General features: G+C 38.6%; 1 protein-coding gene and 1 pseudogene across 11 annotated transcripts in view; both read right to left on the reverse strand.

Annotated features, from left to right (window-relative positions):
• The window catches only part of SLC9A9 (solute carrier family 9 member A9), a 743,317-nt gene that overhangs the window by 667,155 nt on the left and 51,448 nt on the right, over window positions 1-24,714 (reverse strand). The window lies entirely within an intron of this gene.
• On the reverse strand, window positions 14,362-16,019 carry LOC112850007 (low molecular weight phosphotyrosine protein phosphatase pseudogene; annotated as a pseudogene).

Raw genomic sequence — 24,714 nt, forward strand, 5'->3', positions numbered from 1 at the left:
ATTCTAAGTGATTCACATCCATTATTTCTACTTTTCATTACAAACTTGAAAGGTGAGAAACTAATACATGGAAAAACAGGTTGTGGGAAGTAAGATAACTTATCTAACTTGGTCACGGTTCCAATATTTCCCTTAAGGTTCAAGAATTTAAACTAACACCACAGGCCAAAACATGATCAGTCAAAGGACCATACCAGGAACCCCAAGGTTAGCCCTATATTCAGTTGCATAAATTCTGGAATCACAACTGCATCAAATTGGCTGGATAATTGCTATATATGTATATTACCTTTAATGCCACCTGGTTTATTTATTGATCTAGACATTAACTCCAATTGCTTTTCCTCACCACTCTGCCTTGATGAACCAGTAGAATATAGCTTGAAAAAAGCAAATGAGATTTATGAAAACTTAAGTGGTTTCAGAATGGGTTTAATTATTCAAGAGACCTTCAAACCTGGAAATGTAGAATTTGATCTCCAAATTGCTCCAGCTTTCAGTGATTGAGTGGTTCTGTGTGTGTGTGTGTGTGTGTGTGTGTGTGTGTGTGTGTGTGTGTGTGTGTAGAGAAACAGTGAACGTGTGAGCCAGAATGGGAGTGGACTGACTCAAAAGGAATCACATCTGTCACTATATTTTGTAATTTCATTGGTCACTTTAAGAGCAATAGATTAGAAATTGTTGCAATATGTAACCACAACCAATTTTAGGACACCTATATATTACTAATTGACATACAATATAAATAAATTACCCTTCAGAGTGTTGTAATTTTGCACACACTTTAGTCCCTGGAAACCCCAAAGTATGAATGATTCCATCTAATATCCAGACGCTCAGTCCAAACCTTTCTGGTTTCTTAAGGGGGAAAGAATCCCATCAATAAAATGTCTTCAAAGAACTGTCTTCTTTTTGAAAATGTTCATATTATACTGAGCTGCTCGACAAAAATATGAGGATTTTATTTCTGAGAGATGTTCCCACTGAAAGGAGAAGAGAGACTGGAATTAAAAGGATAGCCTGGAGGAGGACAGATCAACACTGTGGGCAGTGAAGCAAAGGCCTGTGGACTTCTGGACTTCTGATCTCTCTAGTCTCTGAGCTCTCAACTCCCTTTCCTGTGCTAACCCCAAAGAGTAGGGTATTATTAGTTTTTAAGTCTGAGGTTATCCTGAGCACATCCTCCAGGTTTAGAAGTATTTAGAATATAAATCACTTGTAATGAGAAGTAAGGGTCCTCCTTGATTAATCCCTAGAAATTAGCAAATTGGTAAGTGCAGTAAGAAAGTAATTAAGAGTTTTGCCTTTTTATCCTAGCCTTCTCACTCCCTGAGTAACTTTGGGCCAGTTATTATTTCTGGCCTCAGTTTCTTCTAAAAATTTAGGGGTATTATGGTATCTCCATAATTAATACTATGGCTAATAAACTGAGGAATAACCTGTATGCATTTCAGCTCTTCAGACAAGAATGATGTACAGTTGTTCCCTGGGAACAATGATGCCATAACACATTCAAGGGAGGAAAGGTAGAGGACTAGATGAAATAAGCCTCTGGTGCTTTGGGCTAAGATCCTGCAATATTGACAAAATATCCCCCTTGTTACAAAAAGTATTCGAGGTGACCTACAAAGATACATGACAAGCAGAATAAAATAAACTGATGAGGTAAAGTTGGAGTAAAAGAAAAACAAGTTTAGTCTAATACAAGCACATCACATAGAAACAGAAAATTTGGACAATTTGTTTTTGACTATTCTGATAGGTGAATTAAAGAGAAAAATATGGTCATTTCTAAAATTCACTGTCTTTTAAGTCCTATGTTGCTGGTAGTTGGAGGGTAGATAGAAATGGGGTGATTTGCTCAGAACAGTTGTTCCTAGAACTGAAGTAAGAGAGATGTTTTTCATGGTTCCTTATAAAGGAAGAATATGTGATGTACTATAGTGATTTTCAGCTGGGATATGCAACAGAAGAGGACCTTTATTAACATATGCAATTATATGTTAACATATAGAATCATATCCCTGGGACTCAGTCTCAGATTTATGATTATCTTTGCATCTATGCATTTGACAAGAGCTTCAAGTGCTTTTGATCTAGTCAGGTCTACAAACATGCTTTAAAGACCCACCCCTGCAATGAGGATAATGGTGAGTTTCAAGTGCTGTTTTCTCAATACATTCTTCAATAGAGGCAGGTGGCATAATGACAAAGCACAATTAAATAAAAGTAATTTTATGAGGACCAAAAAATATAGTCTGGGTACATAACTCTCTCCAAAATCTATGTCTGATATACAATGTTAAAATTTTAAACATCAAGAGGGATTAAAAATAGGTAACTCCCTATTGTGTTTCCCTTTAAAGTGAATGGAAGCTGGTCCCAAACAACCTCACTGTCTGTTAGAAAAGCATAATGGAGAAAGTCCAGAAGCATGTGCAAAATTGTCTCTTCCTTTTATTCAAAATGATTATTCCAATTCCTACATAATTCACAGGAAGACTGAGATTCAGGATTGGCTTCTTGACTTTCATTTGTCTATAGTTCCTTAGAAACTTGAAGCTTAATTTTTAAACTATGAAGGTACCCCTATGTGAATTTTCCTCTGAGGTTGGAGGTTGGAGGATGGCCAGGAAACTCCTCCCCTTTCAATCTTCTCTGCCTCCTCTCCTCCTTCCACCCCTCCATCATTTTAACTCTTGGTTTGCCTCACCCTATTTTTTTTTTAAAAACAACTTTACTGAGATACATTTACAAACCAGCAAGTTCAAAGAACATACTTCTATAGTTTTTAGTATATTCACAGACCAGTATGACCATAACCACAATCAACTTAAGACACTCCAAAGAAAAACCCTTACTCCTCAGTTGTCATTACCTGTGGCCCTTCCTCCCAGTCTCTGGCTACCATTAATTTATTTTCTGGTCTCTATAGATTTGCCTGTTCTGGACACTACATATAAATGCAATCATATAATTTTGTCTTCACTGTCTTTTAGAGTCCACTCTCTTCTTCCTCTGGTTCAGCCTTTTGTGCTAGATTATTTCTAAGCTAGACAAGGTGAGGGATGGGAAGAGCTTCTAATGTTATATTAGGAGGTATATGCAAGGTAATCACACTACCTGTTTAAGATCTTTTTTGGTAGGCCTTTCAACCAGCTTTATCATCCTCACCTCAGGAAGTGACTAGGTCCGAGGAGGATGAGGAAGGCACAGGGAGGGAAATAAAACCTTTTTAAAAACTGATTTTTTAAAATTAATAAACCTCATTATTTAGAGCAGTTTTAAGTTCACAGCAAAATTGAATGGAAAGTTCAGAGAGCTCCCATGTACTTCCTGTCCCCCTACACATATAATCTCCCTAATTATAAATATCCCCCACCAGAGTGGTACATTTGTTACAACCCATAAACCTACACTGACATATGTATCAATCAAAGTCTACAGTTTACATTAAGGTTCACTCCTGCTGTTGTACATTCTATGGATTTTGACAAATGTATAATGACATGTATCCACCAATGTAGTATCTTACAGAATGGTTACACTATCCTAAAAATCCTGTGTTCTATCAATAAATTCCCCACCCCTCATCCCCAACTCCTAAAAATTACAGATCATTTTACTGTTCCCATAGTTTTGTCATTTTCAGAGAGTTACATAGTTGGAATCATACTGTATGTAGCTTTTTTAGAGTGACTTCTTTCATTTAATGATATGCATTTAAGGTTCTTCCATGTCTTTGCATGGCTTGATCATTTCTTTTTTAGCACTGAATAATATTCCATTGTCTGGATATACCAGTATATTTATCAATTCGCCTACTGAAGAACATCTTGGTGTCTTCTAAGTTTTGGCAATTATGAATAAAACTGTTATAAGCATCCATATGCAGATTTTTGTATGGACATAAGTTTTCAACTCCTTTGAATAAATACCAAGGAGTGTAATTGCTAGATCATATGGTAAGAGTGTATTTAGTTTTAAAATAAACTGCCAACCTGTCTTCCAAAGTGGCTGTTTCCTTTGCATTCCTACCAGCAATGAATGAGAGTGCTGTTGCTTCATATCCTCACCAGTATTTTGTGTTGTCAGGGTTTTGGATTTTGGCCATTATAATAGGTATGTAGTGATACATTATTGTTGTTTTAATGTGCAATTCCCTAATGAGATATTTTCTTATGCTTATTTGCCATCTGTATATTTTCTTTGGTGAGGTATCTGTTCAAATCTTCTGCCCATTTTTAATTGGTTTGTTTATCGCTGAATATTTAGGAGTTCTTTGTATATTTTGGATAATAACCCTGTATCAGATGTGTTTTTAGAAAAAATAAAAAAAAGATGTGTCTTTTGCAAATATTTTAACCCAGTCCTGATTTGTCTTATTTTCTAGACATTGTCTTTCACAGGTCAGAAGTCTTGGGTTTTTTTCTTCTCCTCTGTACTTTACTTTTTTTTTCCAGTTTGACTGAGAAAAAATTGATATAATCACTGTGTAAGTTTAAGGCATACAGGAAAATGGTTGGCCTTACATATACCATGAAAGGATTACTACAATAGGTTCAGCTATCATTCATCATCTCATATAAACACAAAAAAAGTAAAAAAAAAAGAGAAAAAATTGTTGCTTGTCATCTGATGAGAACTCTTAGCTACTCTCTTAACTTTCCTATATATCGAACAGCAGTACTAACTATGGTCATCATGTTGTATATTACATGCCTATGTTTTCTTTAGCTTATAACTGGAAGTTTATAACTTTTGACCACCTTCCTCCAATTTCCCCTTCCCCCATCCTCCACTTCTGGTAATCTAATCTCTCTATACGGTTCTTTTTTCTTTTAGATTCCACATATAAGTGAGATCATACAGTTTTTGTTTGATTTATTTCACTTAGCATAATGCTAAGTGGACTTCAGGATCCATCCATATTGCTGCAAATGGTAGGATTTCCTCATTTTTTATGGCTGAATAATACTCCAATGTGTGTGTGTGTGTGTGTGTGTGTGTGTGTGTGTGTGTATGTGTGTGTATCATCATTTTTGTATCCATTTTGATGGATACATCAATAGACACTTAGGTTGTTTCCATATCTTGGCCATTGTACATAATACTGCTAGGAACCTGAGGGTGCAGACACCTTTTCAATTTAGTGCTTTCATTTCCTTCTCATTTCCCAGAGGTGGGATTGCTGAATCATATGGTAGTTTTATTTTTAATTTCTTGAGGCTTCTCTATATTGTTTTCTATAGTGGCTACACCAATTTACAATCCCACCATGAGTACACAAAATTTCCCTTTTCTCCACATCCACATCAACATTTATTATTGCTTGCCTTTTTGATAATGGCCATTCTAACAGGTATGAAGTGATATCTCATTGTGGTTGCAATCTGAATTTCCATAATGACTAGTAATGTTGAGCATGTTTGATGTACCTCTTGGCCTTTCATATATCTTCTTTGAAAAAATGTCTATTCAGGTCCTGTACCTATTTTTATTCTATTTTTTTTTCTTTTTTAAACGTTTATTTATTTTTGAGACAGAGAGAGACAGAGCATGAATGGGGGAGGGGCAGAGAGAGAGGGAGACACAGAACCGGAAGCAGGCTCCAGGCTCTGAGCCATCAGCCCAGAGTCCGACGCGGGGCTCGAACTCACGGAACGTGAGATCATGACCTGAGCTGAAGTCTGACGCTTAACCGACTGAGCCACCCAGGCGCCCCCTGTACCTATTTTTAAAGTAAGCTATTTGAGGGGATTTTTTGTTTTTGTTTTTGTTTTTGCCATTGAGTTGTAGGAGTTCTTTATATACTTTGAATAATAACCCCCTATTAGATACAGGATTTTGCAAATATTTTTTTCTTATTCCATATGTTGTCTTTTCACTTTGTTGATGGTTTATTTTGCTGTACTGAAGCTTTTTTAGTTTGATGTAGTCCCACTCATTTATTATTATTATTATTTTTTTATTTAGTTGATTGTGATTTAGGCGTCATATCCATCAGGGAAATGTAAATCAAAACTACACTGAGATATCACCTCACACCTGTCAGAATGGGTAAAATCAACAATATAAGAAACAACATGTATTGGTAAGGATGTGGAGAAAAAGGAACTCTCATGCAGTGTTGGTGGGAATGCAAACTGGTGCAGCCACTCTGGAAAGCAGTATAGAGGTTCTTCAAAAAGTTAAAAATAGAACTACCTTATGATCCAGTAATCTCCCTACTGGTATTTACCCAAGTATACAAAAACACTGATTCAAAGGGATACATGCACTCCTATCTTTATAGCAGCATGACTTGTAATAGCCAAATTATGGAAGGAATCTAAGTGTCCATCAGTAGATGAATGAATAAAAAAGATGTGGTATATATATATACATATATACATATATATGTATGCATATATATACATATATACACATATATATATATGCCCACCCACATTATATACCCACATATGCACATATGCACAATGGGATATTATTTAGCCATAAAAAAGAATGAAATACACCATTTGCAATGACATCAATGGAGTGAGAGTATAATGCTAAGTGAAATAAGTCAGAGAAAGACAACACCATATGATTTCACTTATATGTGGAATTTGAGAAACAAAACAAATGAGCAAAGAAAAAAAAGAGAGAGAGAAACCAATAAACAGACTCTTAACTATAAAGAACAAACTCATAGTTACCAGAGGGGGGGGTAAAGGGGATGGGTGAAATAGGCGATGGGGATTAAGAAGTGCACTTGCTGTGATGAGCACTGGGTGATGTATGGGACTGGTGAATTGCTATTTATGCACCTGAAAATAATATAACACTGTATTTTAACTATACTGGAATTTTAAATTAAATTAAATTCAAAAACAAAATATCATTACCAAGATCCAGGTCAAGTAGTTTTATTCCTATGTTTTCTTCTAGGACTTTCATAGTTTCAGGTATTATATTTAAGTTCTTAATCCATTTCAAGATAACTTTTGTGAGTAGCGTAAGATTGGGGTCCAGTTTCATTCTTTTGAATATCCAATTATCCCTGCACTATTTATTGAAGAGACTGTCTTTTCGCCATCGAGTATTCTTGGTTCCCATGTCAAATATTAGTTGACTATATATGCTAGGGTTTATTTCTGGGTTTTTTATTCTATTCCACTGGTCTATGTGTCTGTTTATATGCCAGTATAATTGTTTTGTTGTTGTTGTTGTTGTTATTATATTATAGCTTTATAGTATAGCTTGAAATAAAAAGTGTTATGCCTCCTGCATTGTTCTTTCTCAGGATTTCTTTGGCTATTTGGGATCTATAAGTTCCATAAAAATTTTAGTGTGAATTTCCTCTACTTCTGTAAAAAATGCCATTGGAATCCTAACAGAGATTTCATTGAATCTACAAATGGCTTTGGTCAGTATTAACATTTTAACAATATTAATTAATTAATATCAATTCTTCCAATCCATGAACATGAGATACCTTTCCATTTATTTGTGTTCTTTGATTTAATAAGTGTCTTATAGTTTTCAGAGTAGAGAACTGTCACCTCCTTGATTATTTTTTTTCCTGATTTTTTAACTGTTTTTGATGGCTAGTGTAAAGAGGATCAATTTAATTCTTTTTCAGATTTTTGTATGTTATTTTTTATCTTGCAACTTTACTGAATTCATTGATTAAATCTAATGGTTGAGGCTTTAGGATTTTCTATACGCAGTATGTCATCTGCAAATAAAGGTAATTTTACTTCTTCCTTTCCCATTATGATTGTTTTATTTATTTTTCTTGCCTGATTGCTCTAGCTAGGAATGCCAGTACTATTTTGACTAGAAATGGTGACAGTGAGCATCCTTGTCTTGTTCCTGATCTCAGAGGAAAAGCTTTTATTTTTTTTATTTTTTTTTTATTTATATATGAAATTTATTGTCAAATTGGTTTCCATACAACACCCAGTGCTCATCCCAAAAGGTGCCCTCCTCAGTACCCATCACCCACCCTCTCCTCCCTCCCACCCCCCTTCAACCCTTAGTTTGTTCTCAGTTCTCAACAGTCTCTTATGCTTTGGCTCTCTCCCACTCTAACATCTCTTTTTTTTTTTTTGTTCCCCTCCCCCATGGGTTTCTCTTAAGTTTCTCAGGATCCACATAAGAGTGAAACCATATGGTATCTGTCTTTCTCTGTATGGCTTATTTCACTTAGCATCACACTCTCCAGTTCCATCCACGTTGCTACAAAAGGCCATATTTCATTTTTTCTCATTGCCACGTAGTACTCCATTGTGTATATAAACCACAATTTCTTTATCCATTCATCAGTTGATGGACATTTAGGCTCTTTCCATAATTTGGCTATTGTTGAGAGTGCTGCTATGAACATTGGGGTACAAGTGCCCCTATGCATCAGTACTCCTGTATCCCGTGGATAAATTCCTAGCAGTGCTATTGCTGGGTCATAGGGTAGGTCTATTTTTAATTTTCTGAGGAACCTCCACACTGCTTTCCAGAGCGGCTGCACCAATTTGCATTCCCACCAACAGTGCAAGAGGGTTCCCGTTTCTCCACATCCTCTCCAGCATCTATAGTCTCCTGATTTGTTCATTTTGGCCACTCTGACTGGCGTGAGGTGATACCTGAGTGTGGTTTTGATTTGTATTTCCCTGATAAGGAGCGACGCTGAACATCTTTTCATGTGCCTGTTGGCCATCCGGATGTCTTCTTTAGAGAAGTGTCTATTCATGTTTTCTGCCCATTTCTTCACTGGGTTATTTGCTTTTCGGGTGTGGAGTTTGGTGAGCTCTTTATAGATTCTGGATACTAGCCCTTTGTCCGATATGTCATTTGCAAATATCTTTTCCCATTCCGTTGGTTGCCTTTTAGTTTTGTTGGTTGTTTCCTTTGCTGTGCAGAAGCTTTTTATCTTCATAAGGTCCCAGTAATTCACTTTTGCTTTTAATTCCCTTGCCTTTGGGGATGTGTCGAGTAAGAGATTGCTACGGCTGAGGTCAGAGTGGTCTTTTCCTGCTTTCTCCTCTAAGGTTTTGATGGTTTCCTGTCTCACATTCAGGTCCTTTATCCATTTTGAGTTTATTTTTGTGAATGGTGTGAGAAAGTGGTCTAGTTTCAACCTTCTGCATGTTGCTGTCTAGTTCTCCCAGCACCATTTGTTAAAGAGACTGTCTTTTTTCCATTGGATGTTCTTTCCTGCTTTGTCAAAGATGAGTTGGCCATACGTTTGTGGGTCTAGTTCTGGGGTTTCTATTCTATTCCATTGGTCTATGTGTCTGTTTTTCTGCCAATACCATGCTGTCTTGATGATGACAGCTTTGTAGTAGAGGCTAAAGTCTGGGATTGTGATGCCTCCTGCTTTGGTCTTCTTCTTCAAAATTACTTTGGCTATTCGGGGCCTTTTGTGGTTCCATATGAATTTTAGGATTGCTTGTTCTAGTTTCGAGAAGAATGCTGGTGCAATTTTGATTGGGATTGCATTGAATGTGTAGATAGCTTTGGGTAGTATTGACATTTTGATAATATTTATTCTTCCAATCCATGAGCAGGGAATGTCTTTCCATTTCTTTAAATCTTCTTCAATTACCTTCATAAGCTTTCTATAGTTTTCAGCATACAGATCCTTTACATCTTTGGTTAGATTTATTCCTAGGTATTTTATGCTTCTTGGTGCAATTGTGAATGGGATCAGTTTCTTTATTTGTCTTTCTGTTGCTTCATTGTTAGTGTATAAGAATGCAACTGATTTCTGTACATTGATTTTGTATCCTGCAACTTTGCTGAATTCATGTATCAGTTCTAGCAGACTTTTGGTGGAGTCTATCGGATTTTCCATGTATAATATCATGTCATCTGCAAAAAGCGAAAGCTTGACTTCATCTTTGCCAGTTTTGACGCCTTTGATTTCCTTTTGTTGTCTGATTGCTGATGCTAGAACTTCCAGCACTATGTTAAACAACAGCGGTGAGAGTGGGCATCCCTGTCGTGTTCCTGATCTCAGGGAAAAAGCTCTCAGTTTTTCCCCGTTGAGGATGATGTTAGCTGTGGGCTTTTCATAAATGGCTTTTATGATCTTTAAGTATGTTCCTTCTATCCCGACTTTCTCAAGAGTTTTTATTAAGAAAGGGTGCTGGATTTTGTCAAAGGCCTTTTCTGCATCGATTGACAGGATCATATGGTTCTTCTCTTTTTTTTTGTTAATGTGATGTATCACGTTGATTGATTTGCGAATGTTGAACCAGCCCTGCATCCCAGGAATGAATCCCACTTGATCATGGTGAATAATTCTTTTTATATGCCGTTGAATTCGATTTGCTAGTATCTTATTGAGAATTTTTGCATCCATATTCATCAGGGATATTGGCCTGTAGTTCTCTTTTTTTACTGGGTCTCTGTCTGGTTTAGGAATCAAAGTAATACTGGCTTCATAGAATGAGTCTGGAAGTTTTCCTTCCCTTTCTATTTCTTGGAATAGCTTGAGAAGGATAGGTATTATCTCTGCTTTAAACGTCTGGTAGAACTCCCCTGGGAAGCCATCTGGTCCTGGACTCTTATTTGTTGGGAGATTTTTGATAACCGATTCAATTTCTTCGCTGGTGATGGGTCTGTTCAAGCTTTCTATTTCCTCCTGATTGAGTTTTGGAAGAGTGTGGGTGTTCAGGAATTTGTCCATTTCTTCCAGGTTGTCCAATTTGTTGGCATATAATTTTTCATAGTATTCCCTGATAATTGTTTGTATCTCTGAGGGATTGGTTGTAATCATTCCATTTTCCTTCATGATTTTATCTATTTGGGTCATCTCCCTTTTCTTTTTGAGAAGCCTGGCTAGAGGTTTGTCAATTTTGTTTATTTTTTCAAAAAAACAACTCTTGGTTTCGTTGGTCTGCTCTACAGTTTTTTTAGATTCTATATTGTTTATTTCTGCTCTGATCTTTATGATTTCTCTTCTTCTGCTGGGTTTAGGCTGCCTTTGCTGTTCTGCTTCTAGTTCCTTTAGGTGTGCTGTTAGATTTTGTATTTGGGATTTTTCTTGTTTCTTGAGATAGGCCTGGATTGCAATGTATTTTCCTCTCAGGACTGCCTTTGCTGCGTCCCAAAGTGTTTGGATTGTTGTATTTTCATTTTCGTTTGTTTCCATATATTTTTTAATTTCTTCTCTAATTGCCTGGTTGACCCACTCATTCGTTAGTAGGGTGTTCTTTAACCTCCATGCTTTTGGAGGTTTTCCAGACTTTTTTCTGTGGTTGATTTCCAGCTTCATAGCATTGTGGTCTGAAAGTATGCATGGTATGATTTCAATTCTTGTAAACTTATGAAGGGCTGTTTTGTGACCCAGTATATGATCTATCTTGGAGAATGTTCCATGTGCACTCGAGAAGAAAGTATATTCTGTTGCTTTGGGATGCAGAGTTCTAAATATATCTGTCAAGTCCATCTGATCCAATGTCTCATTCAGGGCCCTTGTTTCTTTATTGACCGTGCGTCTAGATGATCTATCCATTTCTGTAAGTGGGGTGTTAAAGTCCCCTGCAATTACCACATTCTTATCAATAAGGTTGCTTATGTTTGTGAGTAATTGTTTTATATATTTGGGCGCTCCGGTATTCGGCGCATAGACATTTATAATTGTTAGCTCTTCCTGATGGATAGACCCTGTCACTATTATATAATGTCCTTCTTCATCTCTTGTTACAGCCTTTAATTTAAAGTCTAGTTTGTCTGATAGAAGTATGGCTACTCCAGCTTTCTTTTGGCTTCCAGTAGCATGATAAATAGTTCTCCATCCCCTCACTCTCAATCTAAAGGTGTCCTCAGGTCTAAAATGAGTCTCTTGTAGACAGCAAATAGATGGGTCTTGTTTTTTTATCCATTCTGATACCCTATGTCTTTTGGTTGGCGCATTTAATCCATTTACATTCAGTGTTATTATAGAAAGATATGGGTTTAGAGTCATTGTGATGTCTGTATGTTTTATGCTTGTAGTGATGTCTCTGGTACTTTGTCTCACAGGGTCCCCCTTAGGATCTCTTGTAGGGCTGGTTTAGTGGTGACAAATTCCTTCAGTTTTTGTTTGTTTGGGAAGACCTTTATCTCTCCTTCTATTCTAAATGACAGACTTGCTGGATAAAGGATTCTCGGCTGCATATTTTTTCTGTCTAGCACACTGAAAATCTCGTGCCAATTCTTTCTGGCCTGCCAAGTTTCAAAAGAGAGATCAGTCACGATTCTTATAGGTCTCCCTTTATATGTGAGGGCACGTTTACCCCTTGCTGCTTTCAGAATTTTCTCTTTATCCTTGTATTTTGCCAGTTTCACTATGATATGTCGTGCCGAAGATCGATTCAAGTTCCGTCTGAAGGGAGTTCTCTGTGCCTCTTGGATTTCAATGCCTTTTTCCTTCCCCACTTCAGGGAAGTTCTCAGCTATTATTTCTTCAAGTACCCCTTCAGCACCTTTCCCTCTCTCTTCCTCCTCTGGGATGCCAATGATGCGTATATTATTTCTTTTTAGTGTATCACTTAGTTCTCTAATTTTCCCCTCATACTCCTGGATTTTTATCTCTCTTTTTCTCAGCTTCCTCTTTTTCCATAACTTTATCTTCTAGTTCACCTATTCTCTCCTCTGCCTCTTCAATCCGAGCCGTGGTGGTTTCCATTTTGTTATGCATTTCGTTTAAAGCGTTTTTCAGCTCCTCGTGACTGTTCCTTAGTCCCTTGATCTCTGTAGCAAGAGATTCTCTGCTGTCCGCTATACTGTTTTCAAGCCCAGCGATTAATTTTATGACTATTATTCTAAATTCACTTTCTGTTATATTATTTAAATCCTTTTTGATCAGCTCATTAGCTGTTGTTATTTCTTGGAGATTCTTCTGAGGGGAATTCTTCCGCTTGGTCATTTTGGATAGTCCCTGGCGTGGTGAGGACCTGCAGGGCACTTCCCCTGTGCTGTGGTGTATAACTGGAGTTGGTGGGCGGAGCCGCAGTCAGACCTGATGTCTGCCCCCAGCCCACCGCTGGGGCCACAGTCAGACTGGTGTGTGCCTTCTCTTCCCCTCTCCTAGGGGCGGGATTCACTGTGGGGTGGGGTGGTCTGTCTGGGCTACTTGCACATTGCCAGGCTTGTGATGCTGGGGATCTGGCGTCTTAGCTGGGGTGGGTAGGCAAGGTGCACAGGGGCAGGAGGGGCAGGCTTAGCTTGCTTCTCCTTAGGTGATCCACTTCAGGAGGGGCCCTGTGGCAGCAGGAGGGAGTCAGATCCGCTGCCGGAGGTTTGGCTCCGCAGAAGCGCAGAGTTGGGTGTTTGCGCGGAGCGAGCAAGTTCCCTGGCAGGAACTGGTTCTCTTTGGGATTTTGGCTGGGGGATGGGCGGGGAAGATGGAGCTGGCGAGCGCCTTTGTTCCCCACCAAACTGAGCTCTGTCGTCCCGGGGCTCAGCAGCTCTCCTTCCCTTTGTCCTCCAGCCTTCCCGCTTTCTGAGGAGAGCTGTTAGCTTATGACCTCCCAGCCGCTAAGTCGCGCTTGCTGTCGGAACACAGTCCGTCAGGCCCCTCCGCTTTTTGCAAGCCAGACTCGGGGGCTCTGCTTGGCCGGCGAGCCGCCCCTCCGCCCCGGCTCCCTCCCGCCAGTCCGTGGAGCGCGCACAGCCTTGCCGCCCTTCCTACCCTCTTCCGTGGGCCTCTCGTCTGTGCTTGGCTCCGGCGACTCCGTTCTGCTAATCCTCTGGTGGTTTTCTGGGTTATTTAGGCAGGTGTAGGTGGAATCTAAGTGATCAGCAGGACGCGCGGTGAGCCCAGCGTCCTCCTACGCCGCCATCTTCCCTCCTGTCCGGAGGAAAAGCTTTTAAACTTTCACCATTGAATATGATGTTAGTTGTGGTCTTGTCATATACGGACTTTACTATGCTGAGATATGTTCCTTCTATGTGTAATTTGTTAAGAGTTTTTATCATGAATGTATGTTAAATTTTCTAAAAATGCTTTTTCTGAATCCATTGAGATGATCATACTTAGGGTTTTTTTTTTTTTTTTCTTCAATTAATGTGATGTATCACATGAATTGATTTGTGTATGTTGAACCATCCTTACATCCCAGGAAATAATCCTATTTGATTATGGTGAATGAACCTTTTTTGAAGTGCTTCTGAATTTGGTTTGCTAGTATTTTATTGGGAGTTTTTTCATCTATATTCATCAGGGATACCTTTTCTGGCTTTGGATAACACTGGCCTCTTAAAATAAATTTGGGAATGTTCCCTCATTTTTTATTTCTTTTTATCTGAAGATTTTGACAAAGACTGGTGTTAATTCTTCTTTAATTGTTTGGTAAAATTCACCAGTGAAGCTTTGAATTCCTGGCACCATCTCTGCAACTTCTCTGTAATCCTAGAATCACTTAAAAGTAAAAAAAATATATATATTAAAAAATAATAATGAAAATAAAGTGAATCTCTTGTAAGTAGTATTTCATTGGGTCTTGTTTTTTGTCCATTCACCCATTCTATGTCTTTTGATTAGAGAATTTAATCTATTTACATTTAAAATAATTATTGATAGGTAAGGACTACTACTGCCATTTTGTTAATTGTTTTCTGGTTGTTTTGTATATCCATTGTTCAATGTTCCTTATCCTACTATCTTTGTTCATGTTTTGATGCCCTTTGGTATCCATATGCTTTGATTTCTTCTCCTTCTCTTTCTCCATCTTTTTCTTCCTTCTTTTTAAAAATCTATCATTGTTATAGGTTTTTCCCTTGTGATGACCATGAGGCTTACATAAAATATCTTAAAATTATAATACTTCATTGCATACTTTATACTTTTACTTCTCCCTCTCACATTTTAGGCTATTGCTGTTACAACTTACATATTTTCGTAGTGTATAATTAATAAGGGATTATTCCAGTTATGGACATTTTTATTATATTTATTTTCTTAACTTTAAACCATTGTTGTAAGTAAATTACATACCACAATTACAAATTACAGAATCTGCCCTTGACTATATATTCCATAACCAGTGACCTTTACACTAATTTTTTATGTTTTTATGATGTTAGCTAGGCTCTTTTTATTTCCATTCAAAGAACTCCCTTTAGCATTTCTTGTATGGCAGGTATAGTGGTAATGAACTCCGTCAGCTTTTGGTTTTCTGGGAAAGTCTTTATCCCTCCTTCATTTCTGTAGAATAGCTTCACTGGGTATAGTATTCTTGGTTGACAGGGTTTTTTTTTTTCTTTTAACATTTTGAATATGTCATCCCATTCTCTCCTGGCCTCAAATATTTCCGTAGAAAAATTTACTAATAGCTTTATGGGGATTCCCTTGTAGATACTTCTCCTTTCTATTGATGTTTTAAAATTTTTTTGTTGTTGTTGTTCTGGATCAAACATTTTTATTTATTTGTCTGCCAAACACAAAAGCTGATTTCTATCTATAATTATTTTTTTAAGATAAGAAACAGTGAGTCAACTGAAGAAACAACTGTGGCCTAACTGTGAAGACTATGGCGCTCACCATGAGGCTGTAGGGAGAAATGGTAATGACATTAGCAGGCTTTCTCCAAGAAGGCTCTGCAGCACCTCACACACTGCTAGTAGATAGTCTCAAAGTCAGACTCATTCCCATAATAAATAATAAATTGTTTCAATAATAAATTGTTTTTGTGGATAACTCTCAAGTAGTTCAATTTTAGATTTGCATTTCTTTTCCTATTCAAGTATCTCAGATTGCTTTCATCCATATGTAGTATATAATCAGATGTAGCAAAGTCTTCTTTGGTAACCTGCCAGGCAATGTTAACCCCACAGACTGATGGGAATAATATGCTTTTTTATTTAATTGTGTCCTCCATAATTGGGAGGGTTTGCTATTTCATATGTAGATGTCACTACATTTTCTATCCTCCAATTATTTGAAAGCTTTTGATCAGTTACAAGTTTTCTGAAAACTTATTCTGCAATGGGTGACTGACATGTTACCCAGACACAAAAAGCATAGACTTGGATACCTGCTCAGCCATCTTCCCATGCACCAGTATTATATTTTTCAGCTCTAGAATGTTTTTTTTTTCTTTTTCTTTCTTTCTTTCTTTCTTTCTTTCTTTCTTTCTTTCTTTCTCTCTCTTTTTTTCTTTTCTTTCTTTCTTTCTTTCTTTCTTTCTTTCTTTCTTTCTTTCTTTTTTCTTGCTTTCCTTCTTTCTTTCAATTCTATTGCTTAGTCAAACTTTTCATTTTGTTCATGCTTTGTTTTCCTAATTTTGTTTAGTTGTCTGTGTGTTCTTGGAATTCACTAGACTTCTTTAAGAAAAGTAATCGGAATTCTTTGTCTTATAGTCCATATATCTCCATTTCTTTAAAATCATCTATTAGAGCTTTATTAGTTTCTTTTGTTGGTGTCATATTTACCTACTTTTTGTGATCCTTGATTCCTTATGTTGCTATCTGTGTATTTAAGTAATCAGGTTCCTCTTCCAGACTTTACAGGTTTGTTTTGGCAGAGACAGGTCTCCAAACAGTCAAATTCAAACAGTCAACAGTTTGAGTTTCTGGACATGTATACTGGTAATGTTCTTGGGTAGGTGGGGCCTGCGATTATGATTTATTTTGGGGTGAGGCATCTGTGCAAGTTCTGAGGCCAGGGATGGAGATGGTGGTGCCACTGGGTGAGAACAGTTGAATAGGGCTGCTTTTTTGGTTCACTACCCAAGTGAAGCTGTAGGATGGGTTCCATGACTGTCTAGATTCTCTGTTCACACCTACTAGATGGTTAGGTTTGGGTACTATATTCATTAATAGATGAGGCTATGAATTATCTTTCCTTCCCTGACTGGCCAGCAGTATGGGACTTAGGGCTTGTACAGCTCATTGTTTGGGGACCCAAATCAGGCTAAAGTGTGCACTAAATTTGCTTGTCAGCTGAGGCCACCAATTCTTCTTTGCAGACAGGGAAAGTCACAGATGGCTCTCTGTTCAAGTGTCACTGTAAGCAGGGCTATTGGATAGACTCTACAGCTTACCATGTGCTCTGGTTGGGTTCCTTGGTTAGGCAGCCTTGAGGCTATATGCAGCGATAAGTGGGGCTACAATTTAGTTTCTCTATATGGGCATAGTGGGAGAAGCAGCTGTAAAACTGGCAAAGCTCTTTGTTGTCTTAACTCAAGCCAACCTGTGCCCCAAATTCCCTGGCTGGAAAGGGCCACTGGCTTTGCTCTGAAAACTATTGGTTCTGCCTACCTGTGTCTCAGCTTAAGCACTACTGCAGCACACAGCTCCCAGGCATCCTTGCCAGCTATTCTGGTCAGGTGGGACAGGGAGCCACAGCAGGTAGGCCTATGTTCCAGCTCCCTTGTCTGGAACAAGGAAAGGGGAAGGGTCACTCCAGGCAACTCTCAATTTCCCAGACTATCTAGCTGGGAGGGGTTGAGAGCTACCCTCAGCTTTGGCTATGAATTAATCCTTCTGCCTATATATAGCACAGAAACTTTCCTGTGCCTGGTACTGGCTGTGCTCTGGAGGTGATAAGCTCTACCTACCCACCTCTCAGTTTGAGCACTACTGTTCTACACAGCTTGTAGGTGTTCCTCTGGCCAGTAGATGTGACCAGGAGATACTCACCATAGTGGGCAGGGCCATTATTCAGCTCCTTGCCTGAGCATGGGCAAACAAGGCTCTAGGGCTAGCAATACCCTTCATTTAAAAATTCAAATCAGGCAGATCTGCACCCCAATGAGTTCCCTAGTCAGACTGCATTACCAATATGTTTCTTCAGATGAGCAAAACCATTGGTTGGGATTACTACTTTATCATTGCAGGTATAAACTTGATCTGCCAAGATCCATGTGCTTGTTGTTATAAGATCCTCCCTGCTTCTCCATCATAAGTCAGATTCCCAGTGGTCAAGCCCCCAAGGTTCCCCTGAAATCCCCATGGAGTGAGATGAGAGTAGAGTTTCCCACAAAGCAACCCCAATGGTCAGTGGGGAAGACTGGTTGTCTTCCCGTGGGTTCTCTTTCTGTCTTACTGGAGGACCTAAGGGCTCAAGGAAAACCCCTCCATATAGTGTTGCACTGGCCTGAGGGAAGTGAAAAAAAGTCATTAGGTAGCCACTTCTCTTACCCTTCTAATGCAATCTGTCTTGTCTCTGTGGTGTAGGGGGTGATTTAGACTCACCCTCATGTTCTAGAATTCTTTCAGTGAAGTTCTTATCTTGAATAGTTGCTAGCTCTCCTTCTTGTGATGGGGAGCAAAGTCAGGAATGATCTACGTTACCATCTTGGTGAAGTCTAGTTTTAATGAAGTCCAGCTTATCAATTGCCTCTTTCATGAACAATACCTTTGTTGTTGTATCTAAAAGTAGTCACCATATCCAAGATCACCCAGATTTCTCCTGTTACTTCCTATGAGTTTTATAGCCTTTTGTTTTGTATTTGGAACTCTGATTCATTTTGAATTAACTTTTGTAAGGAATGGTCTATGTCTAGATTTATATTTTTGCATGTGGTATCCATTTTTTCCAGCACCATTTCCTCAAAAGACTATCTTTGCTTCATTTTATTGTCTTTGCTCTTGTGTTAAAGATAAGTTGACTATACTTATGCTGGTCTATTTCTGAATTCTCTATTCTGTTCCAATGAACTACTTTTCTATTCTTTCAGCAATACCACAGTTTTTTGAATACTGTAGCTTTATAGTAAGTTTTGAAGCTGGGTAGTATAATTCTCTGAATTTGTTCTTGTCCCTCAATATTGAGTTAACTATTCTGGGTCTTTTGCGTCTCCATGTAAACTTTAGAATCAATTTGTTGATATCCACAAGGTAAGTTGCCAAGATTTTGATTGGGATTGCATTGATTCTCTATAGATAAAGTGGGAAGAACTAATATCTTGACAATATTGAGACTTTCTATCCATGAACATGGAATGTGTATGTATGTATGCATGTATTTAATATCTTTCATCAGAGATTTGTAGTTCTCTTTACATAGATCTTGTGCATATTTTGTTAAATTTACACCTACATATTTAAATTTGGGGGGTACTAATGTAAATGGTAATATGTGTTTAATTTTAAATTTACTTATTAAATGCCGGTATATAAGAAATTGATTGACTTTAACTTAGTCCCCATTAAAGTGTGTACTGAGGGCTCTGCAACTGTACTAGTTACAGGGCATGTATAATAATAACTAGTTATAGTTATCAACCTCAAGGAGTTAGGGAGAGGCAAAAGAGAAGGAAACATGTAATCACATTTTTAGAAAAGAAAAAGCTATCCCAGTCTGAGAAAAAAAAAAAACAAAAAACATGTTTTGAGTGATATAATTTATTATGTTCTTTTGGGAGAAAGCGTTACTCCTAATTAATTTTTAAACAATTTCCCTACAGATTTTAATAGATGAAAATTTGCTCTGGGGAATCAAGTGACTGGTTACTCTGATGACTGCCAATCAAGAATCTGATGATCTTTTTTTAAAAAATTTTCTAAGCTTATTTAATTATTTTGAGAGATTGCATGCATGAGCAGGGGTAGGGGTTGGATGTGGGGGAGGGGCAGAGAGAGGGGCAGAGAAAGAATCCCAAGTAAGCTCCACACTTGGCATGGAGCCTGACATGGGGCTTAATCCCATGAACCATGAGATCACGACCTGAGCCAAGACCTAAGAGTTGGACACTTAACCGACTGAACCACTCAGTTACCCCTAGAATCTGGTGATCTTTAACCAAACATTCTTTCTTCTTTTTTATATCTGATTCAACAATAATTATGTAATCATTCTTCTAACTACAAAATTTCTTACAAGAAATCATCTTTCAATTGGCTAATATACACTCTTACAGGTCTTTTCCTTGCAGCAAAGTTCTAATAAACCTCGACACATGCTCATAACTAAATTGCCTGAAAAGCTTTATTTAACATTGTAATAGAAAATTAGTCAGAGTTGTAATAGAAGTTATCACAAGGATGTGGGGAGCACTTGAATTTTGGATGTATGAGTGGGTGGGGGTGGAGGAGGAAGGCATTCATTCAGAAGTGACATCTAAATTGAATACTACAGAATGAGTAGAACAAAGGGCAGTAGAGAGATGGGAGGAGTCTGAGACAGTAGCTAAGAAAAAGACCTAGAAGGGAAAAAGTATTATCTGTGTAGCAGGTGGCTACCCTGCCCATGTACATTGGGCTTGAAAATGTCCTGTTCTCCAGCGCACATTCACCTTGCCTGTATCTGCATCTAAACCTGAGATTTCCCCCAGGAAGCAGAGGGGCATTCTTCCCTTTTTTGGGAAATGCTGGTAAAAAACCTGGAAGGAATATAACATCCCCAAGGGTTGTCCTCAACCAATGACAGAGTGGTGTAGCTGATACGTAAATTCCCCCATTTATTCTCCCCTTGGATGGGATAATTCTAAATATGTTTCACAGTGTTTCCCAGAATTTCCCCAGGGATTTGGCGCCAGTCCAACTGTGGGCAATGGGTTCCTTTTCCTGTGTCACTGCCCCACTCCCCACCAGTATGTTCTGAGCTTCCCAAATAAAGTGCTTTGCACACCAGGCCTTGTCATAGGGTCTGTTCTGGGGAATTCAGACTGAATAGCCTGTTTGGGGTAATTGCAAGCAGTTAAGCAACAGAGAGAACTTGTGATATGCAAAATGGTAAAAGCCAGGTTGGGCTAGAGTATGTAAGGCCCTGATTTGCCATATTCAGCAGATAAAAATCACAATGCCCAGTTAAACTTTAATTTCAGATAAACAACAAATAACTTTTTAAAATAAGTATGAATTGGGCATAGTTATACTAAAAAATATTGTTTATCTAAATTAAATTTACTGGGTATCTTGTATTTTATCTGGCATTGCTATGGGATCTAAAAACGATTTGGAGCTTTATCAGTAGGACACTTTGGTTCCAGTGTGGAACATGGGTTTGAGAAAGGCTGGAGAAACCAGTGAGAAGACATAACCACTGCCCAGAGATAAGGCCTGGGTCTGGGGCTTTCAGGGAGATGGGAGAAGTAGATGGAAGGCATAAGGGAAAGTTATCTGCACTTAAACTAGCTGCCAGGGCGAAAGAACTATCTCATTAGACAGGATGGGAAAAGACTACCAAAAATGAGTGCAAAGTCCTGAAAATGCCCCCAGAGTGTTCAGAAAAAGACATCAAACTATCAGTGCAAGGCCTCCCTTCCTTTCCTCCTTGATGTGCTCATGCCCATGGAGTAGAATGCCCTTTTTCAGGCCAAAGCACCTTGCCCCCTGAATCAAACTACAGGAGTAACTATAGGCCTGAGCACTCCTCCTGAACCTCTCTGATGACCTAAATTAGAATGGGCTCAGCTCAGCCCTGTCCCCAGATGAGCCCTTGACCAGAGCCTCTGGAAATTACCAGATATACATGGCAAGGGACACTAAGGAAAAGCAAATTCTCTTTAGCTTATCTTCTCTTTGTTGCTGTTGTTCCCTGAGATGGACCTTGCCCCATACGACAACCCCAGCCATGGTGCACACATTCCTCAGAATGATGTCACAGAAAATCCAGTCTCAACGTGGAAAGGGATAGGAAGCACATTTGGAATCACACGGTGTTCTCTGTGTGAAGAGCTCTTCAGTTTCATTTCAACTTTCATGAAGGAAATTCTATTCCTGTGGGAAACCACTTCAAAAACAATATATTGAAAAAGAAAGAAGAAAAATGAACTCCATTATACCAATGGTACATTCCTTTCTTCTGTTTTGCTCTGTTTCTCCCATTTGTAAAATGCACACCAAAGACTATTAGAGAATATAATTTGAACTGCTTCATTCCAAAGTTAAAGTGTTGAGAGTTAAAAAAAAAAAAAAAAAAAAAAAAAAACTACAGTGAAATAAAAACAGGTCTCCCTTCATTTTTTAACACTTGAATTTGATTATAACTTTCAGTTCTGAAATTTGAAATTGTACAGGGCTATTTCCTCAAACTAAATTATACATACTCTTATCAGACACTAAAAAGCATGAGTAGTTATCTGGAAATTATGTGTTTTCTACCCACATTCACATACGCACACAGAGACTGTAGTATGAGCAATTTGTATAAGACAAGCTATTGATCACACATTCATCTACCCCATAATAGTCAAGTTGGCATCCCAGGGTCTCTGGGTCTACTCTGTGCCAAAGATCATTTTGATTGTTTACATATAGTATATATATAATTCTCATAAGAACCTCATAGGGTGGATATTCCTCTCCCCACTTTACAATGTAGAAATTGAGGCTCAGAAGGGTTAAATAACTTTCCCAAGGTCACACAGTGTATAAGTGACATGTATGGGCTGAATTGTGTCCCTTACAAAATTCATATGTTGAAGTCCTACCCTTCAGTACCTGAGAATGTAATTGTATTTGGAGATATGGTATTTAAGATATAATTAGGTTAAAATGAAGTCATTAGTATGGACCCTAATTCAATATGATTGTGGTCCTCATAAGAAGAGAGAGACATTAGAAATATGCATCCATAGTGGAAAGACCATGTGAGGACACTGAGAAAGCAATCATCTACAAGCCAAGCAGAGAGGCCTGAGGAGAAACTGACCTAGCCAACTCCTCAATCTTGGACTTCTAGCCTCCAGAATTATGAGAAAATTAATTTCTATTGTTTAAGCCACCCAGTGTATGTTACCTTGTAATGACAGTTCTATAGCAGCCAACCCAGAATTTCCATCTGATTTGCAATTTTCCTGAAATCATCATTTTTCACCAGAGAATCAGGTCTGGGAGAAAATGGGGTTAAGGGAGAATTAATTTTACTTAATATTCAATGTGCCAAGGCAAACTAGGGTTTAGCTCAAGGTAACCAAATTACCCAAGATGGCCCAATGTGGGGGTTGTGGTGGTAAATGTGGTGATGTTGGGAGTTCTAGGGAGGAAGGGCAGTAATAACTCAAGCCCAGAAGAGCTAGAAATAGCATTTTTCCTTCAGGTAATCAGTTTATTAAATCAGACCTCAGACGATGACCAGAATCTCAGATGCAGGATCCAGGCCCTGTCATGTAACCCAGCATGGGGAATTGGAAAAAGTGTAGTAAGGGTCCCCAAGTCACCCTCTCTCCCACCAATTTTCCATATATTGCACTGAAGCCTTGATGACTAAGTTATTAGGCCCCTCTTCTGGTCCAACATGGATCTGCTGGGGTAAGGGAGAGCAGAGCAGAAACTGGGCCCATGCCTGGTGACCCAGACAAGCTCCCCAGAATGCTGAAGGGGGCCAATTCTCCTCCTCATGATGAATTTTTCGTTCTCAGAATTTCCTCCCAAAGGAGAGAAAGGGAGCACAATTATCTATGGAATCCAGTTTGCTTAGATGTCACTTTAAATGAATAGGAGCCAGCTTCAAATAAAACAACTACTCCCTCTTTCTGGTTTCCCGGGGCAGAGTCTGTGATTTTCTCCACCTACTCTTCCCCACTCTCCTACCACTATCACAGGTGAGGGTTCTCAGCCCTGCATCTTCTGGCCTTGATGGATACCCAGTTCAGCTCATAAATCCCTCTCTTACAAATCTCATTTTTTCTATCAGTTACCAAACTTCCCAAAAAAATATTCTCAAGTCTTTGAAATTTGATATCTGTGATATGCAAGCTGCCCAAAACCCAAGGCTTGGGCAACAGCCGTTTCTTCCCAGACTTAAGGGCTGTACTAGGCTTTATAGTTCCCTAGAGAACTGGAGTGCTGAACAGAAAATTGAGGCAGAAACAGTACTGGCTTTCATCAATCTCTTGGGGCAGGTACTTATCAGCATGGAACTCCTGAGTTTTTAATATACAGGGCCCCAAGGCTTGCTAAATACTGAAACTGAAACTGTACTCCACTCTACCTCTCACTGTCCCCCCACTGGCAAGATGAAAGCTCTAATGCTCCTGTTTGGTCCTACTATGGTCAGAGTCAGCCAGAATAGGACTCTGCAGATCCATCTTTACTTCACCTTTTCTTGAGTAGACAATGAAGTAACTTTATTTAAAAACTTGACTAATGTTTAACTCTTGGCATTTTGAACCTTTTATTCAGTGATATATAAAAGAGTTTATTAATTTATTTGAGGCCTGACAGATATAAGGGAGACTTCCCTACTTTTAGCCAAATATTCACCTAAAGTATTCTAGAAGAAAAATAAGAACTAGGGGGAGATGAGGAAGAAGGAAACAAGGAAAGGGAGGCATAGGGAAGAGGAAGGAAGGGAAAATTTCCAGCTCTTTGGATCTAATGGACTAACCTGCTTCTCTTGCCTGTTAGGGGTGAGTGGTCTGTTTAACTTCAGTTCTGTCTAGATAATGAGCAGATAACAGCATACCTACCCCTTGCATAGGATCTCATGATGACTGCTATATCCTAGGGCTTCATTATCCTTGGCATGGGTCTCTCTAGGCCTGTAGCCTTTCACTATGTGATTCCTTAGAAGGACCTTGTGAAAAGGTGAGCAAGTAGTGCCTGATCCCCAGGAATTCTCAGCCAAAATCCAAAGGTGGATCTGACTTCTTTCTTTTGAGCCCTTAACAGAACTCCAGTTTCTTGGTATTACTTGGCTCAGAATAGTATTATAAGAACTACACTTATCAAGTTGGCCCTCCTGGATTTCCCTGGCATAGTAAAAATAGATATGGCTTCCCTGTGTCTAGGTTCAGATTTGCTGATGTGACTGTCAGCCCTTCTTGGGTCAAGAGTTCAAGATATACAGATGTA

This window comes from Puma concolor, chromosome C2 (genome assembly GCF_028749965.1).
Source record: "Puma concolor isolate L17-30 chromosome C2, mPumCon1.1.hap2, whole genome shotgun sequence".
Classification (NCBI taxonomy): Eukaryota; Metazoa; Chordata; class Mammalia; order Carnivora; family Felidae; genus Puma; species Puma concolor.